The sequence below is a fragment of the Medicago sativa genome, chromosome 6, assembly GCF_051527215.1.
Source record: "Medicago sativa cultivar Bolivia chromosome 6, Bolivia_mono, whole genome shotgun sequence".
Lineage (NCBI taxonomy): Eukaryota > Viridiplantae > Streptophyta > Magnoliopsida > Fabales > Fabaceae > Medicago > Medicago sativa.
This window is the reverse complement of record NC_140754.1, coordinates 92485095-92505148: the sequence shown is the minus strand read 5'-3', so window position 1 is coordinate 92505148 and position 20054 is coordinate 92485095. Positions and strand designations below refer to the sequence as shown.

Below are 20054 nucleotides of genomic sequence, written 5' to 3'. Positions count from 1 at the left end.
CAATTGAGGAGGATCACGACCGTAAAGAGCCTTAAAAGGGGTCATTGCTGCACCGGTGTGATACGAAGTATTGTACGAGTTCGCCCATGACGGAGCCTTAGACCACTTGACGGGATTGTCAAATGTCGAACGAGCGCAAATACATTTCAACACATTTGTTGAGAACTTCGGATTGGCCATCGGATTTGTGGGTGATATCTTTGAAGTCATAGCAAGAGTAGTACCATGAAGTTTAAAGAGATGGCGCCGAGAATGTACTCGTGAAGACCTTGTCACGATCGATACAATAGAAGAGGGCATTCCATGGAATTTCACTATGTTTTGCATAAAGATCTCAGCAACCTTCTTGCTATCAAAATCGACTTGAGTGGGAAGAAATGAGCATATTTTGTCAATCGATCAATTACCACTAAGATCCTTTGTGAACCCATTGGATGGTGGAAGGCCCGTGATAAAGTCCATCGCAATATCGGCCCAAACTAATGTGGGAATTGGCAATGGCGTCGAGCGGACCAACTGGAGCAGTCGTTGTTGTTTTAGCTTGTTGACATATCACACGGTGCTTAATAAAAGCAATGATATAGTGGCGCATGTGGGGCCAAGAGAGCGTGCGGCAATGCGAGCCATGGTCCCGGTTATGCCCGAATGTCCCTCAATAGGAGATGAATGAAATTCCAACAAAATTTTACGAATTAGTGTGCTTTTGTACGGAATTACTAAGCGATGTTGCCAAAACGAAGGTTGTCCTTGACGGTGTAGTTCGGATCGGTACAAGAGTTATTTAAGCATTGTTGCATAATCTCCTTAAGGTGGATATCTTCTTGAATCTCCAAGCGCAATTCATCAAGGAATGAATAATGGGGTTACGACCGGGCCATCGGACATACTCGAGAAAGTGCATCGGCGGCTTGATTTTCCTTGCACGGCTTGTACTCTATTGTGAAATCAAAGCCAATAAATTTGTGTAACCAGGCTCGTTGTTCCGGTGTTTGCGAGTTTGTTCCAATAAAGCTTTGAGGCTCTTCGATCGGTGCGGATGATGAACTTGTGTCCCAACAAATAATGTCGAAACTTAGCCAATGCTTCCGTGATAGCCCGAAATTCACGCACATAAGCGGTTGTTTTTGAGCGGTAGGCCCAAGCTTCTTGGAAAAGAACGCAATGGGATGACCTTCCCGACTTAGAACCGCCCCAATACGGTGTTAGAAGCATCTTGTTTCGAGGATGAAAGGCTTGGAGAAATCCGGCAGAGCCAAAACTAGAGCAAGAGATTACCAATTTCAAATTATTGAAGGCGGTAGTTCTTGTATCATCCCAACGAAAACCCTCCTTCTTCAACAAATTCGACAAAGGAGCTGCAATATGAGAGTAAGACTTAATAAAGCGTCTATAGTAACTGTAAGACCCAGAAAGCCCCGCGGTTGTTTCACATTCATTGGAAGTGGCCAATCGGCTATCACACGGACTTTCTCCCGGTCCATAGAGACACCCATTCCCGAAGTGTATGACCCAAGTAATCTACTTCTAACATTCCAAAGGAGCATTTGGACGATTTCACATACAACACTTGTTGCTTCAAAGTCGGTAGCACACGCTCTAAATGTTCCAAATGTGCTAACCAATCGGGGCTATAAACGAGTATGTCGTCAAAAAAAACCAAGACAAACTTGCGAAGTGCAACCGGGAAGACTTCATTCATCAAAGATTGAAAGGATGCCGGTGCATTGGACAGCCCAAAAGGCATCACCAGCCACTCATAATGACCTTGATGGGTGCGGAAAGCCGTCTTGTGCCTATCTTTTGGACTCATCAATATCTGGTGGTACCGGAACGGAGATCGAGTTTGGAAAAATATCGTGCTCCATACAATTCATCTAATAATTCGTCCACCTTGTAGGGAGTGGAAAGCTATCCTTTACCGTAACCATGTTAAGTGCTCTGTAATCGGTACAAAACCTCCATGTTCCGTCTTTCTTTTTGACTAAAATGATGGGTGAGGAAAAGGGGCTGGTGCTTGGCCGAATGATCCCTTGTTGCGGCATTTCCGAGACCATCTTCTCAATCTTGCTCTTTTTGGCTGTGTGGATAACGGTAGGGACGCACCTTAATCACTTTGTTGTCTCATCCAATAGTGGAATAGAGTGGTCCTGTGCTCTTGGCGGAGGCGGTGAGGTAGGAGTTTGAAACACGTCGAATAACGTAGCGATAGGTCGCGTAAATCCGGACTCAAATCGGAAGGAATTTGCTCCACGAAGGTTCAACATGCCCAATATGAAATAGGCTGCATCATATAAACTTCGGAGATAGCGTGAGTACGCTGCATGCGGCGGAGATGGTGTAATTGCGCCGGGGCGGAAGAGTCTCGGGCATGCGGAAAGAGTAATAAACTTCCCATCGGCAAAGAATTTGAGGCTTGCGATTAGCATAGTTCGCGATGTGTGGACCTAGTGTCTCAAGCCAAGAAGAACCCAAAATCAAGTCGGCACTGCGAATGGTAATAAGAACACCGGTACAACAATAGTATGTCCTTGTATGTCAACCGAGAGTTTGGAAATCCTTCCCTCGGCCATCATAGATTGTCCATTTCCCACCGAACGTTGAAACCGGGAGCCGGTTCCCTTGGAAGTTGTAGAAAGTGAGCTAGTCGGGGTTGGAAGAAGCTATCGAGCTACCTCCATCCACCGGTATTTGGATTTGAGTACCTCGATAGAGCTGTGAAACGTAACATACCCAACTTACGAGACCCATTCAAAGCATTCGAGAGATAAGTGAAGGTCGTTTTTGGAATGAGGTGTATACGCGATGAGGTGATTGGGGTTCTAATGTTTCTAAATTGGTTTCGGAATACGGGCTATTAGGATTGGGATCCTCCAACTCGCAACGGTATAAATGTTTGTTTGGACAACGGTGGCGAAAGGTGAACTTGTCGTCGCAATAATAACATAAACCCTTGTCGCGACGGAGTTGCATCTCCGCCGGATCGATACTCTTGACGAACGGTTGGGCATCGAGGAGAGCGATTTGTCGGTGTAGGTAGGAGAGGGGAAGAGTGTGGCGTTGGGTCGGGTGTGAGGTGGAACCTTGGGAACTTGTGGATCGGGGCGGGTATTGGATGTTAGGTGTTGGGGCTTTTGAATTGTGGGATTGGGCTAGGTTTTTGGTGGGCTGAAATTTGTCCTCAAACAAACGGGCGATAGAAACGGCTGGCCCAAAGTGGATGGGTGTTGGGAGATCTCTTTGTAAGCCACCGATGAAACAATCCAATAGTGCATGCGGATCCAAACCCGTGACCCGGTTTGCCAAATTAGTAAATTGAAGATAGAATTCGCTAACAATACTGTTTGAGTCAACTTGAAAAGAGTCGTTCTCGGCCGATCGAACTACGAAGGTCCGTATTCCCTTTCCCGAGCATGCGTGAACTCCTGCCAAGAAGAGAAAGGTGTTTCCCGTTGGATCATCGAAACCAAGGAACCACCGCGTGATCCGGGTGTACCGCTGCAATCGTCAACCTTTACGGATGCGGAGTGCGATAGTAGTCGAAAAATTGATCGGCCTTGATGATCCACGCCAACACGTCGGTGCCGTTGAAACGAGGAAACTCCAACCGGACGTTGCGAGTGTGGAATGGTTGTTCCCGATGAAGATTAAAACCATGGGTGGCGGACGGCCGAGACAGATTTGTCAAGAGAGCCTCCATTCGTTGCAAGGTTAGTTTCGTCTACGAGATCGAGGAACTGTGGGACGTGACCGTGTCGGTGAGCCGTCGAAGTTGATGGTTCGTTTGAATGGAGACGGTTTTAGAGAGTTGGGCAAGTTGAGATTCAATGGTATCGAAGCGGTTTCCGTCGGCCATGGTTGCAATGAAAGCACCAAATTGTTATGACGAGAAAGATAGAGAAGGGAAAATGGTACCGTTTTTGATTAATTGAATTCAAAAGTACACTACACTCCACAGGTATAACCATGGAGGAGCAACAACCGAAATGATAAAGGTGGAAAGAAATAAAGAAGCTTCTCGGAGAGAAGTACCCCAAGAGGGTCCGGGAAGAGAGGAGAGATATCAAATATTCCACACCTCATTACTTAGCCACTAGTACCTCTTATAGCCCTCAAGCCTAGTACTCACAATCTTCCTTCTGTTGCTACGTCTCACGCCCACATTTCTCGGATCCATAACGAGAATTACTAGCCTCTGCCTTATCTTGTGATGCGACTCATTCTCTTTTCTTTGACTCATTATCCTGTGGGTCCGTATCAATGATTGGATCCCTTGCGGAATGTCTCCTTTCGGACATGCATAAGTGTGTTTTAAACCAACAAGACATCCTCTTTTCATGGAGGAATTGTTGACAAAACTTTTAAGATCGATTACCGTATATCATCTCAAGAAAATTCATACTATTTTCATGTTTTAAAACTCATGTCCAATGTTATAGGGTTGGCATCAACCTTCATGTTTCCATTCATCGGTTGATGTCTATGATTATATATTACAGTCCTATAGTTATCCAACCCTATTTGCCAATATTAAACTTCACATTTCAATCTATGGTTGATATCTACGATTGAATAATTAAAATTTTGTAATATATACTCAAAGATGTTGCTTAGGAGCAATAAAATTGAATTAGAATGTTCCGAAGTTCCATAACAAAAAGAGATAATTATGATTATGGAAAATTTATAATTGTGATTTCTTCCACAATCCCAAAGCAACAAAATAATATAGAAACACATAGAACAATAACAAATAAGATGAATGAAAACTAACTTTTATTGAAATAGAAAACTATAAGGCCAAGAACTAAGCTCTTAAATGTGAGAATATATGTAAAAATGTGAAATTACAAGTAGAAATTGTTCAAGTCTTTAAGTAGCCAATCATTGGCTGATAAATGCATGGAGGCCACCAAAATACCATCAGACATGATGATTAAGGCTGTAGCCTGGGGCAACGGGTGGCCGTAGCCATCTCTACTTTTTACATCTTCTTTTGGGAATGGATTTCCTGTTGTAACTGCTTCACGCAATTACACGCAATAGTTAATCTCAGCCGTAGAAAAGTAATATAACAGTTCAGATTTGTTTGACCGGTTTTCACACGAGTTTGATCTCGGCCACCGATTAATGATCGGACGGCCGAGATTAACTATTGCGTGTAGCTGCGTGAAACGATTACAACAGAAATCCAAGTTCCTTCTTTTGAGATCTTAAATTCTAACAAATCATTTGCATTGCATGATCAATGCTTTACGGTGATCACTTATTATTTAAGGGAAATGATAACCGGTGCCTTCAAGACAATGGTTAAGGAAACAAATATAGTAATATCGCATTGGAATTTGTGCATTTAACTCCTCAAAAGTTTAAAAAATGGTAATTTCAACTTAAAATTTTCTTTTTTTGGTTTTCTTAACCGTTGCCCTAAGGACACCGGTTATCATGACCTATTATTTAATTATTTACATGATGCCACTAATTTAATAACTCATTGCTTTATATTTGAGACTTGAGAGTGTTAAAAATGAGAAAGTCATCCCTTATTTTTACAATTAAAAACATAGGGTCTTGATAAAGGATTCAAAAATAAAAATGATTTATAAATTTTATGCGAAAAAGTTACTTTTTAAACTTTCAATATGTTAAATGCATCATTTCTAAGATAAAATTTCATCTTTAGACTTCTTAACAAGTGCGGCGCTTGTTAGCATTTCCCTAAAGCATACGCTTTGTCTCTCTGATTAAGTTCTTACTTCTAATCAACAAACTCCATTTTGGCTTTCAAATAAAAAAAATTGATTTAGAATACTTTTATTATATTTGGAAGTCACAAATATTTAATATTTTTATTTGGTTACATGAGAAAAACACAAATATTTAATATTATTCAATCGGGGACGGATCCATAAATTTTGAATAGTGGGGTCAAAATTATATAATATAAATATTTATTAAATAGAATAAATTAATATTTATATAAAAAATACAATAGTATGTAAGTGATAAAACAAATGACATCTTTATTATTCAATCAATATTGGAGATTACAATTTTTTACCATTGTGTATCTCAAAAATGGAAGACATTAATATCTATGGATTATGATTGTTTTCTATGTATCTTCATATTTTAAATGTTATGTAGCATTGTCTCATAAGTGCATTCATATGATATAAAGTTATAGTAAAATTATTTCATGTAAATTTTTTTTTGACAAAAAATTATTTGATGTATTGGTGTGTTGTTCAAACCCGTAAAATTTATCCTCTCCACACTTAGTGTGTGAGTGTTTCCATTTAGTTTTCTAATAAAAAAAACGGTGAAGTAATATTTTTTACATTTATAACATTATATATGATATATCTCTATATAGATCACCAAACAATTATTTAAAACATCATCCTATACATTGAAGTAGGGTGAAAATGGGTTAGGCCGAGGCGAGTCGGGCTTTGTAAGGCTTAAGTCTATCCTAATTCAAAAATTAGAAAATTGTTCTACTCCGATTAAGTTTCGCTCATTCTCAACCAAACGTACGAAAATACCCCTGTGTGAGTTAACTCACGCGGGTGTTAAACCCAACTTACTTAAGCCACGCTGTAATACAACCTAAGTGATTTAAGTCATGCAAAAATCTCACACTGAACCCCAACACTCAATAATTATGTGTAATTCATGGTCTTTTTTCTGCTTAAAAAGTGTTGGTGATTTCCAAAATAATGGAATCACTTTAAATCAAAAGTTGTAACTCTTCATGGGAATCATTCATATACATTGGAACTTTTCGCAAAGAGATGCTTAATGAACATTTGCATTGATTCAAATGTATATGATTATAACCTTTGGCAAAAGGGTGCTTAATGAACCTTTGCATTGATTCAAGTGTATATGATTATAACCTTTGACAAAGGGATGTTTAATGAACCATAACATTGTTTCAAATCAAAGGGGTGTTTTCTCTCATATGAAGGGTCATATAATGCACTATAAATGTTTGGCATTTGGGCATTAGTTGGACACACACGAAAGAACAACAACATACAATTTTGGACAGAATTTTGTTACATTAACAACATAATTCTCCATCATTCTCTTACTCTAAATCATCCATCAATTCTCTAATGCATGAGTGAATTGCTTTGGAACCATAAATACGTAAAATACTTGTTAGGAGATACGCTTGGTGTGGTTGTGCAATACACGTCAAGGAACTCATAGTATCTGAAGGGGATTCGCCGGTCATTCCTTATTGCATCCAATATACGGTTATTGGTGGGGGCGAATCGAACCTAAAGGTTAGTATGGCAACCCCATACGCTTTGAGTTTGCATGCATAACCATTAATCTTTTCGAGGTTTCAAGTACGGCGGCATCTTCCCAACAATCAAGATATACAACAAATCTTTGGAATTTATGTGCACACTTCATCATAGTCATCTTCATCATCTTCTTGGTCAAGTTATTGCAGCGGACCCCCAACACAAGTTCCAACAAAAAGTTATGGCTCTATACATAAAGTCGGTTGTTTTTATACTATTTAATGGATATCAATATTCTAGTACAACTATTTAATGGAAATCAATATTGGAAAACAATATTGAATGTCAAATAAAAATTGGTGGCTGTATGGAAACATATACGTGGCCGTCAAGCATACCAATTAGTGACCAAATCAAACATTTTTTTCTTAGTCTTCCCATATGATTCACAGAATTCATGAAAACTACACCAAATGGAATGGGGCAGCCTTCCCATATTGATTTCCATTAAATAGTTGTACTAGAATATTGATATCCATTAAATAGTATAAAGACAACTAACTTTATGCATAGAGCCATAACTTTTGATGCAGAAAAAGACCATGAATTACATACAATTATTGAGTCCTGGGGTTCAGAGAAAGAAAACCAACGCGAGTTAACTCATACTGGAGTTCGGTGTGATTTTTAGTGTGACTTAAATCACGTAGGTTGTATTTCAGCATGACTTAAGTAAGTTGGGTTTAACACCTCCGTGAGTTAACTCACGCGGGCGTATTTTTGAAAGTTTGGTTGGGAATGAGCGAAACTTGACGGGAGAAGAGCAATTTTTCAAAAATTATAGGACTTGAGTCGACCTATTACTTGTCATAGGCTCATTTTCAAGGTCTAGCGACCTTTTAAAGGTACGATGAAGCTTGAAAACCTATTTAAAAGCCTATTATACCATAAGGTTTAACAACACCTATAAGCTACTACTAAATAGGCTAAAACATATAAAGGTCTAAAACACACGAATAGGTACGCTATTAAATAACATAATCTTACAAATGTCTAATTACATCAATTTACTTGCTAATAAATAACTAAATCATATGAAGGCTTAAGTTTATGAAAAAAGCTACAATAATATCAATAATGGAAGATATATTATATATAAAAAGCTTAACGAGGCCGGCTGACGGACTTAATAGGCTTTTTGTAAGTCTTAACGACCTATTTAAGTAAATAGATTTTCTAAAAGCTCGAGTACGGACTTTTTATTAAACGAGTTAGGCCAAACTAAACTTTTAATAGACTAGGCCGTAGGCCCTATCAGACAGTCGACCTGTTTCCACCCCTACATTGAAGTATATGATTTTTTTGATCAATGAAGTATATGATTATTCACATAGTTGATAAAACATAAACTTTAATGGTCTAATTTTTAAGTTGTAGGAGCAAGACATTTTATCTAACTCGAGTCAAAACATTTTTTTATGTGGGGTCTTGCAATAAAACAGTCATGTTGTTAACAGAACAAAGTGGGGAAGTTGCCCCCAATCAGCATGCCTTAAATCCGTGTCTTTCAACTATTAAGTTTCAAAATGTTTTATTTATTTGGTTTTTTGTAAAGAACACTCCAAGACAGGAAAAGAATGTCTTTTTTTTGTTGTTGTGGTGTACAGGAAAAGAATGTCTCTTTTTTTTGGTTGTGGTGTACCTACCGGAAAAGAATGTCTATCCATATTTGATAGGCTTAGATGTATTTTGAATAAAATAATAACTATTTATAAACGTTTCCATTAATGTTTTTCACATTTTATAAATGATCAATGTCAGTGTTTTAAACGGGTACAAAAAGAAGTTAGTGTTCTTAGTTTTCATAATAAAGGTTTAGGTGAGTTGGAATTCGAGTTTACGAGTAGGACATATCTCAAGTTTTAAAAAGCAATATGAATTGAACTCACGCTTGAGGAGTGCGAGTAACTCCTTACCAACTGTTGTGAATCCGATGAAAATATCACACCAATAAATAGTTGATGTGTGGAGCAAAGTAATCAAGCAATCAATATCAAAGTGGATAACAATTAAGCACAAGCTAAAGTAGAAAACAATGAGAGAAAGAAAGAGAAAACACGAGAGAATTTGTTTACCCGAGTTCGGTCCAAAATCGACCTAGTACGGGGAGAGAGCGACACTCTGTTCCACTATAATGATGAATAACTTTACAAAATAGATATCAATGGGTTACAAGCATAAGTCTCCCGCCTAATTCTACCTAAAGTCCCAATCTCTTCCGTGACCAAGAGACTCAATTCTAATAGTATTTCCCAAGGTGAATCAACCTCAACCCTAGTGTTTGTTGCCAAGAGCAAACTCTATACAAACCCTAGTTTTCTTGTTGACTTCTAAACCCTTGTTTCAGCCCCCTCTATCTCAAGGTTTACTCGATACAAGGTCTATATTTATAGTAAAAGTATCCTAAAAAAGCTGAACAAATCTAGGCCCGATAATACATTTGTTTTATTTCCTCATTGTCAAAATCGGCCACCGAATTGCACCATTCGGCCACCGAAAAATGTCACATAGAAAGGCTGAAAAACAGTAACAAAATCGGCCACCGATTTTGCTAATTCGGCCACCGAATTGGCACCTCCAGAAACTCAATTTTGAGTCACTTTCACAACACCAACTAAACCAAACTTCGTTGACTATCACTTCGCTCCTTAATTGCCTCACCTAGCCAAATGCATTAATATCACAAGTTGTATTATTGCATATAATTTCAAGGTAACTTCAACCAACACAATGATGAAATGGACAAGTGAATGAGCAAGCTGTAGTGTTCATATAATTTCAACAAACTTGTGCTCAAAGTGATAGGCTTCTCAGCTGCAAAAGGAGCATATATAGAACATTCAAAATGGTTTACTTTGAGAGTACAATTGGTATGTCACACATACTTTGATTTTTTTTCTTCTTACTATAGTTGGCTTGGGCAAACTTGTTCTGATACATTATCCACTCACTGTTGCTTCTGTTATGTGTGTGTGTCTATATGTATATTTAAGCTTCTTCTGTTATAATATGGAATTAAATAATTCTTGCTTTTTTGCACCTGTTTGATTTATGTCAAAAATCATGCTTCTATATTTTATATAAAGTAAAAACTGCTTATTGATGTAGTTCATTAATTCATCTCATTTTTTTTCACACAATGATAGCAATTTGGCAAGTGTAGTACTAGTGTACCAAATTATACCTACTAATAGAAATTGAATCTTCCAATTATTCTTGTTTGTTATGGAAATCAAATTTCTAAAGATGAGGTCAACTATTGCAGTGAATGTCATCTTTCAGAGATGCACAAGTGTGTTTTGAACCAACAAGACATCATATTTTTATGGAGGAATTGTTGACAAAACTCTTTAAGATCGATTACCGTATATCATTGGCTGATAAATGCATAGTACATGATGATTAAGGCTGTAGCCCCGGGTATGATTGGCCATAGTCTTTAAGTAGCCACCAAGCCATCATTGGTTATAGCCATCTGATCTACTTTTTACAACAACTTTTTTGACTTCTGACAATGAGCACAAGGCTATGATCGGGTTTTTCTCTCACTTTTCTTGCATTTTCTAGATCTTCGAGCACCATAATTGAATCCTCATTAAAAAAAAGTATTCCCTCTGTCTTGTTTTAAATGACATAATTTTAAAAAGTGTATTATTTATGTAACATACTTTGACCTCATTTTTCTACTAATATATAAATACAAAATATAACTTATAAGATCTTGTTGGATTCGTTACGATGAATATTTTCAAAATATTAAATTTTCATAATTTTTTTTAATAGATTATTAAAGATATTTAAATTCGAAATTGTGCGTTGACATACGTGACGAGTCAACTAGGTCATGTAATATGGGAAGGCGGGAGTACCATAATTGAATCCATTATTAATTTGCTTTAATCACTGCAACTTTTTGTAGTATCAATTTTTTTTCATATTCTTTTTTTTTCTCCTAAAAATAAAAATTAAACAAAATGTAATACAAAGGAACTAAAAACACACCAAAAATAAAGATATATAAAAATAAAGTGGATAATGTGGTTGGTTGGATTTTTTGAGGGATATAGAGAATCTATTTTTTATGATGTCTTGGATAATGTTAATGAAACTGTTATTGAATTGAATATCGATCCAATTTACATAAGAATTTTAAAATGCATTAATATTACAAGTTGTATTATTGCATATAATTTCAAGGTAACTTCATCTGACACAATGATGAAATATAGATATAGATATACAAATGGACAAGTGAATGAGCAAGCTGTATTGTGCATATAATTTCAACAAACTTGTGCTCAAAGTGATAGGCTTCTCAGCTGCAAAAGGAGCATATAAAGTAAAGACTGCTTATGATGCCTTCGCGGTGAATTCGCCATTTATTGCAGTTCCCAGTGTCCAAAGATTATATGATTTAGTGTATATACCCTCTAAATATTGTCCAAAAATTAACGTCGTTACCTGGCGAGCATGTCGCCAGGCGATGACAAGAAAGTACTCAGACAGTCCAGTGTTGTCTTGCCTAGCAAGACAGTCCCGTTGCCAGGCGAGATAAGACATAAATAGAAACTGTCAAAAACACTGTGCTGACTTTCGAGCCAGTTCCATTGTCCGGTGCGACCAGAAAAATAAATGTTTTTATTGACATTCTTTCATCATCAGATTAAGCATCAATCGCTCTGTAACTTCCGTAGCAACGTTGATCAACCTGCTTAGTAGAACGCAAGAAATACAACAAAACTATAAGAATTGCGAAGACATCTGAGTGAATATTGAACTACAAAACCATAACTTACTAACTCTAAATTTACCTAAAACCTAAGAGAACTTAACCGAATAATGTGATTCAATAAGATGAAGAGTTATCACACAATTCATCGACTATAGTTGTTGAATTTCATGGACAGTATTTTATTAAGTTTATGTCATTAAATGTAGAAAATGGTAGAATCATAGGGATGAAGATCATAGATGTAAGCAAGATAGCAAGCATAGTTGTATTCATGAGAAGAATACTCATCGGAATTCGTAGTTGAATGAATAGACCGATAAAAGAACGATTGAATGGTACAATGAGGTAGCTTATTTATAGAGTAACTTGGAGTAACTAACTCCCTAACTAACCAACCAACCTACTAGTTCTAGTTTAACTACCATAACTAACTCCACATAACTTCCAACAATTTTAACACTAAACGTTGGTTATTGTTTGTTTCCCTTTGAAGGATATGAAGGTGATTTCTCATGGATTTGTATGAAGGATTTTGATTTCACTTCCTTTTGTTCTCTATGGAGTGCAATAGACACTATCAATATACTTTTTGTCTGCGCCTACTACACGTCCTTGGCTATCAGTTTAACCAGAACAACTTCCGCAAATAAGAGCCAAACAAAAAGTTGGATTTTCTCACTTGTCTCAATCTGTTGTGCTTTTATTGGCATTGCTTATTTTGCTACTGGTTTGTGGAATCTCTTAGACAAAACTGGTAATTCAAAGGAGCTGCGCTGGTTAGCTTGCATTATCAGAGGAATCATTTGGATATCTTTAACAGTTTCTTTGCTTGTTCAGCAAGTCAAATGGATTCAAATACTAAACTCTGTCTGGTGGGCATCTTCATGTGTATTGGTTTCAGCTCTCAACATTGACATTCTGTTCAAAGGTCATGCTATTCAAACTTTTGATATCACACTTTGGATTGTATACTTTCTTCTTCTAATCTGTTCCTGCAAAAATCTTGGTTATTTTGGAACTCATAGTGTCCCAGAATGTTTATATTCTGAGCCACTATTAGCTCAGAAATGCGAAACAAAACAAACGGGACTAAGCAATGCTATCTTGCTCAGCAAGTTAGTTTTCTCATGGGTTAACTCTTTGCTCAGTTTAGGATACTCAAAGCCACTAGCTCTTGAAGACATACCTACCCTTGTTTCTGAAGATGAAGCAAGCACTGCATATCAAAACTTTGTGAATGCATGGGATTCCCTTGTAAGGAAGAGGACTAAGAACAATAAAACAAACTTGGTTCTTTGGTCTATAGTTAAAACTTACATAAGGGAAAACATATTAATAGCATTCTATGCATTACTCAGAACTATTTCGGTGGTAGTTTCACCTCTAATACTCTATGCTTTTGTTAACTATTCAAGTAGAACTGAGGCAAATCTCAGAGAAGGACTTTCCATAGTTGGTTTTCTGATTCTCACCAAATTGGTTGAGTCTTTTTCTCAGAGACATTGGTTTTTTAACTCAAGGAGGTTAGGAATGAAAATGAGATCAGCTCTGATGGTGGCAGTTTATGAGAAGCAACTGAAGCTTTCTAGCTCGGCAAAGACAAGACACTCGGCCGGTGAAATTGTGAATTACATTGCAGTTGATGCATATAGAATGGGAGAGTTTCCATGGTGGTTTCATATAACATGGACTTGTGTATTACAACTTGTTTTATCCATTGCTGTCCTTTTCGGTGTCGTTGGTATTGGTGCTCTTCCTGGTTTAGTCCCTCTTGTTATATGTGGGCTTCTCAATGTACCATTTGCAAGGATCCTACAAAATTGTCAGTCACAGTTTATGATTGCACAGGACGAACGTCTTAGATCAACTTCCGAGATTCTAAATAGTATGAAGATCATTAAGTTACAATCATGGGAAGAAAAATTTAAGAACTTAGTCGAGTCTTTACGCGAGAAAGAGTTTGTATGGTTGTCTAAGTCGCAGATCCTGAAAGCTTCTAGTTCATTTCTTTTTTGGATGTCTCCTACAATTATATCATCTGTTGTTTTCCTTGGATGTGCTATTTCCAAGAGTGCACCATTGAATGCTCAAACCATTTTCACAGTTCTTGCAACATTGAAGAGCATGGGAGATCCTGTTAAAATGATCCCAGAAGCTCTATCCATTTTGATTCAAGTTAAGGTTTCCTTTGATCGTCTTAACAACTTTTTGCTTGATGAAGAACTGCACAATGATGATAATAGTGAAAGAAACATAAAGCATTGTTCATCTAATGTTGTGGAAATTCAAGCTGGCAACTTCACTTGGGATCTTGATTCTGTGTCCCCAACTTTAACAGATGTTAATTTAGAAATCAAACGGGGACAGAAGATAGCAGTTTGTGGACCGGTTGGAGCTGGAAAATCGTCTCTTCTGTATGCAATACTCGGAGAGATTCCAAAGGTTCAAGGAACTGTAAGTTAATAATAAAACAGACTTAGATTTTTATCATGCCAATTGCCAAGTTCATATGAATAATATCTTCAAAATTTTCATCACTCCTTAATATATTTTACTATAATGTGAAACAGGTAAATGTAGGTGGCACTCTTGCCTATGTTTCTCAATCTTCTTGGATACAAAGTGGAACCGTTCGAGATAATATACTCTTTGGCAAGCCAATGAACAAAACAAGATATGAGAATGCTATTAAAGCTTGTGCCTTGGATGAAGATATCAATGATTTGAGTCATGGTGATCTTACAGAAATAGGTCAGAGAGGGATTAACCTAAGTGGAGGACAAAAGCAAAGGATTCAACTAGCTCGAGCAGTTTACAACGATGCTGATATCTATCTTCTCGATGATCCTTTCAGTGCAGTTGATGCACACACTGCTTCTATTCTGTTCAATGTAAGGAGATATCACTTTTTTTCATGTTAGTTATTATAATAAATCTCTTTTAATCTTGGTGCATCAAACTAACTGCATCTACAAAATTACAGGACTGCATTATGACTGCTCTAAGAGAAAAAACAGTCATTCTTGTGACACATCAAGTGGAGTTTCTCTCAAAAGTTGTTGATAAAATATTGGTAAAGTGTTTCATTTAGATTCATATTATTATTATTATTTATAAGTGTGTTTATAAGAAGAGCTTATAAAAATAATTTATTATATGTCTATGAGTGAGTGGTTGTCAGCTAACTTTTATAAGTTCTTATATGGTAAACCCCTTGTTGTATAAGTGCTTAATTAAGTTGTATACCAAACATCTCCTAACATGATCTCATTCTAGGTAATGGAGGATGGAAAAGTTAGTCAATCAGGTAGTTATGAGAATCTCCTAACAGCCGGGACAGCCTTTGAACAACTTGTGAACGCGCATAAAGACGCACTTACTGAGTTGAATCAAGATAACAAAAACCAAGGAGGTTCTGAAAATGATATCTTGGTTAATCCACAAGAGTCTCATAGTGAGAAGGAGATTTCTACCAGAGGTCAACTTACAAAAGAGGAAGAAAAAGAGATTGGTGATGTTGGCTGGAAGCCATTCTGGGATTATATTTCTTATTCCAAGGGGTCATTCATGCTGTGTTTTATTGTGTTAGCACAATCTGCTTTTATGGCTTTGCAGACTGCATCATCCTTTTGGCTTGCTATTGCGATCGAAATTCCAAAAGTAACTAGTGCCAACTTGATTGGAGTTTATTCATTGATTTCTTTTAGTGGCGTTATGTTTGTATATATAAGGTCTTACTTGATGGCGCGTCTCGGATTAAATGCTTCTATTGCCTATTTCTCTAGCTTCACTACAGCTATCTTCAATTCTCCTATGATGTTCTTTGATTCTACGCCGGTTGGAAGGATTTTAACCCGAGTAAGATTTCTTTTTTCCTTCTGTTCATTCATTACTATTTAATGAATCATACCGCCAAATTTAGATCAACATTTTTTGTTTTGCAGGCTTCATCAGATTTGAGTATTTTGGACTTTGATATGCCTCATGCGGTCCACTTCGCCTTATCAGTAGCAATTGAAGTTCTGGTAATAATTTGCATAATGGCTTCAGTGACATGGCAAGTTCTCATTGTTGCTGTTCCGGCAATGGTGGCATCGATATTCATTCAGGTTTCTTGATTTCCCGTTCTCTTTCCATAGTTAGATCACCGAGGTAGAAACTTCTTAATCATGTTGTTTCTTTTTTTTTTTTTTGGTTGAAAGCAATATTATCAAGCAACTGCAAGGGAACTAATGCGGATCAACGGAACCACCAAAGCTCCAGTCATGAATTTTGCAGCTGAGACATCACTCGGAGTGGTCACAATAAGAGCATTCAACATGGTAGACAGACTTATGAAATACTACTTAAAACTTGTTTACACAGATGCTACGCTGTTCTTTCATTCAAATGTGGCCATGGAATGGATGGTTATAAGAATCGAGGCACTTCAAACTTTGACAGTTATCACGGCAGCATTGCTGCTTATTCTACTTCCTCATGGACATGTGTCTCCAGGTACTAATATTGCATAAAAGCGTGATTACGATGACATGATTTTGTTAATAATAATGACCGGTAACTCTTGACAATTATCCTGTTTTGTGTGTGCAGGACTTGTGGGACTGTCACTTTCTTATGCTCTTAATTTGACAGGAGCCCAAATATTTTGGACTAGATGGTTTTCCACCTTATCAAACAACATAATCTCTGTTGAAAGAATCAAGCAGTTCATCGACATTCCAGCCGAGCCTCCTGCCATTGTGGAGGATAATCGACCGCCATCTTCATGGCCTTCCAAGGGCCGGATTGATGTTCAAGGCATAGAGGTAACATAACATTACAAATTTACATCCATGTGTTTTCTTTCCTCTCTACTTTCAATATTCTCCTATATATAATTGCTGTTTTTTGTACATTGGTTTCAGATAAGATATCGTCCGAGTGCTCCATTAGTCCTTAAGGGAATCACTTGTACATTTAAAGAAGGGAGTAGGGTAGGAGTTGTTGGAAGGACTGGAAGTGGAAAAAGTACACTTATAAGTGCTTTGTTTCGCTTAGTTAAGCCTTCGAGAGGTGATATTATCATAGATGGGATTAACATATGCTCGATCGGGTTGAAGGATTTGAGAATGAAGCTAAGCATCATTCCTCAAGAACCAACACTTTTCAAGGGCAGCATTAGGACAAACCTTGACCCTCTAGGCCTATACTCAGATGATGAAATATGGAAGGTGAATGAACTAACTCCACATGGTAGAAAAGTATATGTACCTAAATGCAAAATGTAGTTGAATTTTGATTAGATTTTATTTTTATATTTAGGCTTTGGAGAAATGTCACCTCAAGGAAACAATCAGCAGGCTACCAAGTCTCTTGGACTCTTCTGGTTAGTCTTTCAACGTTAGGAAAATATATAATCATCTATGAAGCACAAACACGGACACGGACACGACAACGACACATAAACATGGTAAAAAATTTAAAAAAATGAATTAATTGAATGTAAACACATGTGTCGTCGGACACCAAACACGCCTTCCATCGAAGTGTTGTAGAAGTGACTCAAAATTGGAGTTTGGAGGACCCAAAATCGGCGCCCGATTTGTGGAGTTCGGGGCCCGATTTTGGCTGCTGTTGGAGGCTTTTGATACGGAAAAATTGACGCCCGATTTGGTAAAATCGGGGCCCGATTTTGCGTGCGGTATTTTTCGAAACGTATTTTTATGGGCCGATTTGTTCCAATTTTATGGGAGTTACTTTTACTTGTATCGAGTGTAAACCTTGAGATAGAGGGGGCCGAAACAAGGGTTTAGAAATCAAAGTAGGGTTTGTATAGAGTTTGTCTCTTGGCAACAAACTAGGGTTTGAAGGTTGATTCACCTTGGGAAACACTATTAGGATTGAGTCTCTTGGTCATAGGAAGAGATTGGGACTTTGGGTAGAATTAGGCGGGAGACTTATTCTTGTAACCCATTGACATCTCTTTTGTAAAGTTACTAATCATATAGTGGAACGGGGGGCTGCTCTCTCCCCCGGACTAGGTCAATTTGGACCGAGCCGGGTCAACAAATTCTTTTGTGTTCTCTCTTCTTTCCTCTCGCTGTTTTCTACTTTTGGCTTGTGTTTATAATTGTTCCATACACTTTGTTTTGGTTGCTTGATTACCCCTTGCTCTACACATCAAGTTTGTTATTGGTGTGTTTTCTCATCGAATTCGCAACAAGAAGCATCTATGAAAAAGAGATAATCATTGAAGCTACACATTTTCCTTTCATCCTAGGGTTTTGCAACCAATAATCCATTCATTGAAATCTAATTTTGACATCATTCGCAGTGAGTGATGAAGGTGGAATTGGAGCTTAGGACAGCGCCAACTGTTTTGTCTTGGAAGAGTACTACTTAAGAGGAACAAAATTCTAGTTCTAGATGAAGCTACAGCCTCCATTGACTCTGCCACGAGATGCCATTCTACAAAGAGTAATTAGACAAGAATTTGCAAAATGCACTTTTATAACCATTGCTCACAGAATTCCAACTGTAATAGACAGTGACATGGTCATGATCCTATCTTATGGCATGTTCATTCCTTATCCTTTTCTACATTCCTTTTACAATATATATATGCTACCTGCGAAGCACAGACACCTCCGAGATTAGACACATTCTTGTGTCGACACACGTCGGTGTCCAAACGCATGTGTTTGCATTCAATTAGTTCATTTTCTCAAATTATCACTAGTGTTAGTGTCGTGTCCGGTGTACGTGCTCGGTGCTTCATAGTATGCTACTACTTTTGTTTTCTAGCACTAGTACTATCTCTTGAATCATAATTTTTGTTGGTTACTAAAGGGAAACTGGTGGAATATGATGAGCCATCAAAGCTAATGGAAACCAACTCTTCATTCTCTAAGCTGGTAGCTGAGTATTGGTCTAGGTACAAGAAGAGTTCCATCCTAAACATTAGCATACAGCAACAATAAATACATACTGACTTAAAGGAAAAGATACATAGTCAAATAAATTAAAGGGAAAAGACTCACATCCCATTCCCATGTAGTTATGATCCTGGAAGATTTATATATATATATATATATATATATATATATATATATATATATATACACACACACACACATGTGACAGTTAATGTTTTATATTTGTTTGCACTCAACTTGTTGTATTATATAGGATATTATGTCCATCACAACCTAAATGATTGTTTTTTAATGTTTATTGAGATCACCGTATATTTATTTTGTTAGTAAAACATTTATACGATTGTTACACGATAGGAGATTGGCAAGTGTACCAAATACTATTGAAGTAGTAAAAATATCGATCCCACGAGGACTTGTTTTTAATCTCAATAATTCAACTACGTTGTATTTTAGGATGTACAAAAGTTGTTTTAATTTGCCACTAGGCGGTAGATTGGTTTGATTGCATAAAAGTAATTGCTGAAAATAGAATTGGTTTTTAAGAATAAGAGAGAGATGAGTTTAGGTCTTTCGAATCATCGATGTTTCCCTAATTGTTATCTTGCACCTATTCGTATGAATGATCTTCTAATCCCACGATAGTTAACAAAATAGTCCTAATCAATTCCTTGAGTTAGGACCCTCTTCTCAAACTACAGCCCCTAATCCCTTAGGTGGTCTAATAATCTTTGAAGGTTTAAAGCACATTAACCTAATATCACTAATAAACGATTATCCATTCCTAGACTAACCATGTTTATTAGAACAATTCAATAGGTATAAGTAGAAAATTTGTGGTCGGTAGTCATTCATTCTTTCAAAATCATGTTTATATTTGATCATGATATAAAAAACATTAAGAACAATTGAATTGAATAAAGACTAGAATATCATTCACAATAAATAGAGTTTCACAAAGCATAAGGTATCAATTAGGGTTACAAAGAATCATCTCGAGACCTAACCTCTAATGGATTTAGCTACTCATAATAGTGTTTACAAATAACATAATCATTAGAGGTAATAAAACATACACAAAGTGGT

The 20054-nt window shown here is 37.1% G+C and overlaps 1 pseudogene across 1 annotated transcript; it reads left to right on the top strand.

The window, feature by feature from the left end:
- The first annotated feature begins 10041 nt into the window (after positions 1-10041).
- Positions 10042-19103, top strand: LOC146918263 (ABC transporter C family member 8-like; annotated as a pseudogene). Its single transcript, XR_015016096.1, has 12 exons — positions 10042-10189; positions 12545-14505; positions 14622-14942; positions 15035-15124; positions 15328-15909; positions 15996-16160; positions 16254-16548; positions 16645-16859; positions 16959-17264; positions 17356-17419; positions 18368-18607; positions 18883-19103. The product of XR_015016096.1 is annotated as an ABC transporter C family member 8-like (transcript).
- Positions 19104-20054: the final 951 nt, after the last annotated feature.